The 5,984-nt window shown below is 38.8% G+C and overlaps 1 pseudogene; it reads left to right on the forward strand.

Moving 5' to 3' along the window:
• Positions 1 to 1,323: 1,323 nt before the first annotated feature.
• On the forward strand, positions 1,324 to 3,895 carry LOC119893748 (annotated as a pseudogene).
• The last annotated feature ends 2,089 nt before the right edge of the window (positions 3,896 to 5,984 follow it).

Below are 5,984 nucleotides of genomic sequence, written 5' to 3' on the forward strand. Positions count from 1 at the left end.
TGTCTTTTTATGAGCCCTGCAGTCTGTGCAGTATTGATAGCGAGCCTACCATTGTTTCTACAAAGCTTTGTTTTACCATGTCATCCTAAATCCAGGCCAAAGGCAACCTGACACAAACGTGTGTTTCAGTCGATTCAGGGAAAAAACAGCTTGTCATTTATTCCCTGGCTTTTATTTATTTATCCAAAGCTATCCTTCCGGACTCCTGCGATAATATTTATGTTACCCCAAAACACTACATTATACAAGTTGCTACAAAAACTTATCTTATTCCATATTTATATATTTCCACATTTATTTATGTTGACTGTATGTTTGTCTACATGTAGCACCTTATCACCACAGCAAATTCCTCGTATGTGTAAAACACTACTTGACAATAAAGCTCATTCTGATTCTGAAAAGGCATCTGCAGGCTATTAAGATACTTGGTTTTAAAAAAAACGCTGCATTTCTTTCCTCCAAAATGGACATATTTGAGACAACGAAGCCTGGGAGGCCAGCCACGTGGGTTAGTTATGCCAGCAGCAGCCCAAAGGACATCAAAACCCACGAACCGAGCCAAGGTTAACAGCCATCACTACAAGTTTCTTCAACTAAGTTACCAACCAAAGTGGCGGACCTGGCTTGCCATATTGGCAGAGAAAGCGACCGGCAGAGGGCGTGTTAAGCCGTCTCAACCGAGAACGCACGCAACTCAGCCAGTGTTAGCCCGGCCGAACACCAACCGGCTGGAGAAACAACAAGCAGCAAGGAACCAACGCATTCTGTGGTTGAGTTGATGTCCAATAGTTTTTAATCCGTTAGTTTAATCCAAGCCAAATTTAAGTTATTACCATAAATTGCATTTATTGGTTCTCTTCTCTCTCCCTCCTTAGACTCAAATCTTTTCCACAATAGACCACTAAATCCACATTTAACTCCCATCATTTTCATTGATTGCATCCTGTTTGCTTAATCATTATTGTTGTATGTCTTTAAACCCACTTTATATCCACCTTTAGTTAGTTAATAAATTTCACCGAAATCACAGGAACTGTGTGTGTGTATTGTTTGACTCCAACTAACTGTAACGGAGGATTTATGCCTTCGATTTGAGATTGACTGATCACTAGGAAATAATTGTATAATTATTAAGATATACTTAAAGGTTCCTAAAGCCTTGGGCAGACAGCAAATCTTTAGGTGGTGCCCTTAACGAGGATTTATGAATTAATATTAATATTCATAATTTGTATTATCAGTAAAGAAGGTATGCTACATAGGCAAGACTTCACAATTCTGATTTGACCATGTAAATTCTTAGTCGGGACACCCATAATTATGTCTCTTTCTCTGACTGATTCAGAGGACGACTTGGAGCGAGGAGTAGCTATGGACCTCGGGGATGTGATGGAAGCTGTGGAGGTTATATATATTCTATATTTTATAAAGCAGTATTTAATTTTGCATCATTAGTATCAATGGGCTGCCAATGATTTTTGCACACTGTGCAAGCACGATAACACAGCTAGCTCCCTCTCCTCATTCTCTAAAAAACATCTACTTGTTGAAAGCAGAGCTTGAAGTGGAAAAATAGGTGCCAGTACTATCCAGAACCTAGAGGAGTATCTAGTATGCATAAGTGTATTAGTGAAAATTATAACATTAAATAAAATGTATAACACTTTATTTGGATAGTCAGATAGTTTATAGAGTATTTGTAACATTCAAACAGCTTGTTAGGCTAGTTGAGATTCAACAATTCAACCTTTAACAAAGAAAACCATTTTCTGATATTACACCACTGTATTTCAATTAGTACTAATGTTATGTCATGTTGTTTATTATCATTTCCAATATTAGTATAGGCTACTATATAGCTTACAGGTAACAGGCATGCCATCACTTGTAAATAAATCTTTTCCTTATATAAGTTTATACAAACCTAAGAATGCTGCCTTTTGTCATGCTTCATCATGCTGAAAACTGATGTTGTTCGGCTTGAATACCCATAAGGTAGTCCCACCTTAAAGGTCCAGTGTGTAATATTTCTGAGGATCTATCGACAGAAACGCAATATGAGATCTATAACTATGTTTGTAAAGACCTTACATTATAAACCATTATGTTTATATTACCTTAGAATAAGCCATTTATATCTACATAACCGCGGGTCCCCACTTTGAACGTCGCCACATTGCATCGTCATATTTCTACAGTAGCTGAAAACAAACAAACAGCGCTACAGAGCACGTTTCGTCACTACGTTCTTCTTGTTCTACTTCTGGTAGAATTCAAGCAGTGTAGACATGTTGAATACGTAAGTTAAAAGAAGAAGAACTAGAAATAATATACAGCAGGGGTCAGCAAATAAGTTCTGCATCGGAGCAATATTTTCAACCATTAGATGGTGGATGAGAATATAAGCCATAAAATTCACTTACATTAACATGTTGGTATGTCAGTAAGGCGTAGAACTTGCAATCAATGGTTGTGTGTTGGATCCCATCTTGAGACAACTTTTTTTTTCCTCTCTTCAACAAATGGATTCTGTTCAGTGCAAGTCAACTGAACAAACCAACAAAAAATGTGGTAAAAAGCAAATACGGCTCATTCTTGCTGGTGGATTAACTCTGCACAAATGCTAATCTTTGCAAGCTTTTCAAATAAAGGTCAAAGACTTTGGCCAGATATTGAGCAATGTCTGCTCAAAGGTTTAATCTGATACAAATTTATGAACCACATTTTTATTTCTCCACCATGACCCGGGGGCGTTTGGCTACTTTGAAGTGACTGCAAAGCCAAGATGTTTCAGCTTTTTGGCAAGACTACACCTATTGCTGTCCACTTCTCCACTGTGGGTAAAAATAACCATGTGTGATTCATACCATATCATTGTTTTGATTAGATTAGCTTAGATTCACCACCTTTATTGTCATTATGCAGAGTAAGACTACAGAGCTAATGAAATGCATTACGGATGTAGGGGCCTACTAAATGTGGTTAAATGAAAGGACTTCTTTGTATGTTTGATTGATGTGGACTGAGCCAATTGGGGATCACTTGAGGGGAGGATAGAAAAAGATAGTCGAAGGAGAAGAATGAGAGAAGACGCACGTGGGAGAGACAAACGGCTGTGTATTGATGTGTGGTAAAACTTTCAGTTGAACTCGGAGAGAATTAATATTTGTAGACGTAAGTACACATGTATGGGCAAAAATATTACCTTGCAGTTAATTTATGTATCATAGCAGGCTCAGTCGTTTGGTTTTTTTTCCACTGAAAGTGATAAGTGTAGCTCTGTCAGTCCCCCGCTCCTGTTTGCAATAACAGAGAAATGTGTAAAAGTGCAAACTGTCGGACTTTTAAACTAGAGTGACATTAGCTTGAACTGTCGTGAGAGACAACCAGCTTAGATAACGAGCGCAGTTTTTTACCAGAGAAATAGACAGAAAGTGGAGCCGTGGGAGCTAGCCTGCTGAGTAGCACCGCTGTGAGGAGGGACCCCGCCCACGGGAATTGCATCGCCTGTGCAGGTGTCTTTCTTGTTCAGTGATCGAGGTTTGCCTGATGGCTTTCGTCACATGAATCTTCAAACTGGTCAATGTTGCTGGCGGGTGTGTCTGCCGCAAGTTCCATTACAAGGTCTGTTTAAGACCTGATTTAACCCGCATTTAACTTTAACCTCCTCCATTGCTTAGTTATGTCCTATGTGCTGCCCTATGTGCATGTTTTTTAGACTGATCAAGGAATAAAGAATCTGCCAGTAGAGGAGGCAGACCGCCTGGCTTCCACCAACCCAGATTATGCCACTGGAGACCTGTTCAACAACATTGCCAATGGCAACTACCCATCCTGGTCCTTCTACATCCAGGTCATGACCTTCAAGCAGGCCAAGCAGTTCTTGATGTGAGAGGTTTTTTTTTTTTTTTGTTGAAGTGAGTGAAGAATTTCACCAAGAGAGCTAATTGTAATACGGGTTATTGACATTATTAAAGAGGTCATATTATTCTCATTTTCAGGTTCATCACTTTATTTAGGGGTTGTACCAGAACAGTTCACATGGTTTCATTTTTAAAAAACACCATATTTTTGTCAAACTGCACATTGCTGTAGCTCTTTTCATACTGCAGCTCAACAATTAATAGTGATTATAGAACATACACAAGTACAAATTATTTTGTTTGTCAGAACATCAAAAGTAGTTATTATAATCATTAGAAAGCATATTTTAATCCAATTGTTTATATGTCCTTCTTTGACTGCACAACAAAAACCAATAGTGATGCTGACATTGAATGAAGTCAGTGATGATATTTATAACTGACTTCTCGCCACATTATCATACTTTTGTTTGTACTAGCCATTCCACTCTAATACAATACTAAGGGTTGTCCACTAGATGTCACCGTTTGGACCGTTTCAAAGGTGTTTACATAATTAACCTTTTGCAGCACATCTTCTTCATAGTGGTTCAGTGCTTCAGCAAGCGTTCCCATCAGTAAAAAGCAGGCATATGAGAAGGTTTTTTTAATTTGCCCAGTGTAACCAAACTCTGTAGAATATATGCACTTACAACAGTCGACCGCACCATGCAAAACACTTGGAAAAACTTACCTGAAAAGTTTAACACAGCATTTACAGCATCCCATATTTAAAGCCATAGTGACTGATGTGTCTGGCATCAGATTTACTCATTATAAGTAAGCTTAGTTACTTTCTTTTGCAGAATTGAACCCTCAACAGCATTTCTTTTCTTCCTGCCCCACTCACCAGTGTTTGGTCTGTCTAGCCTCTAGGTGGAGCTCCAAACTACTATCCCAACAGCTTCAGTGCCTCAGAGACCCAGCCCCAGTGTGTGGAGTCCAAGTTTAAGGTGTCTCCAGATGTGGAACGTTACAACAGTGCAGATGAAGACAATTTCACAGAGGTGAAGATAACATCACACTTCTATAGGCCTGTTTTCTGTGACCAGGCCATTTAAGCACATAAGAGCTAAATAAGTGTTTTTGATTTGTATATTACATATGTTCCTGTTAATTAACACACATCCAATGCATTGCATTTAGAGGGGCGCTGTTTCACTTATTGTAAGATGGTGAGAAATGGGGAAGAGATGACAACAACAACAACAACAACAACTCATAAGATTTATCGAAACTATAAACATTGTGTTCATTAAAATGATAGTGTGATAAAAACAGGGGAACCCTGGCTTCCCTTGGCCTCTGGGAGAAAACGGCACTGCTGCTGGGTGTTAGTCAACAACATTGCCAAGTAAACTCAATTTTGTAGTTTGACCGCGCGCACACGCCAACACACACTGGTGCGGAGCAGAATGGGCTGTCCACAGCTAACAACTGTTATAACGTTATGAAATGTTTCCACAGAAGCAACATGAAAAACAGCTGCAGGCATCTGACACACTACGCTTGTTAGTGATCTCCAAAAAATCTCTTTCTGGTTTTCCAGCCTGCAACTCTACTTGTTCACTCATTACTTTCACAAGTGCTTCACAAAATGCTTTTATACAGGTGCAAGCAGCTGTTTTCAGCAACACAATGGTGTGAAACCCACTGTATGCTTCCTGCCCAGCATCAAACAGACAGGCAAAGTCAGCAACTAGCAGGTGGAGTACTTAGCAACAAAAGATATTAAGAAGTGGAGACCAAAAACATAACTAACACAAGTGAATATTGGACTTACATTTGGTGGCAAGTAACACAACTCCAAATGTATGCCATTTTTTTTGTTTGCCTCTCCACCCTACCTCCCCTGTTGCAATTAAAAAGACAGAAATGCAAATAAGATAATTATCACCATATCTGGGTTAAAGGGGGCAGTAAGTCATATTTCTACTGCTTTGTATTTACAGTACATTATATTAGTTTGTTAAAATAGCATTACCAATTACATAGTTACTTTTTTAACTGCAATTTCTGTTTGACCTTGCAATTGAAATAATCTCATTCTCATTTATGCACTTTGACCAGGTTCTCAAC

This window comes from Micropterus salmoides, unplaced genomic scaffold (assembly GCF_014851395.1).
Source record: "Micropterus salmoides isolate LMB-PRFRI ecotype aquatic unplaced genomic scaffold, ASM1485139v1 Ms_hic_scaffold_8, whole genome shotgun sequence".
Taxonomy (NCBI): Eukaryota; Metazoa; Chordata; class Actinopteri; order Centrarchiformes; family Centrarchidae; genus Micropterus; species Micropterus salmoides.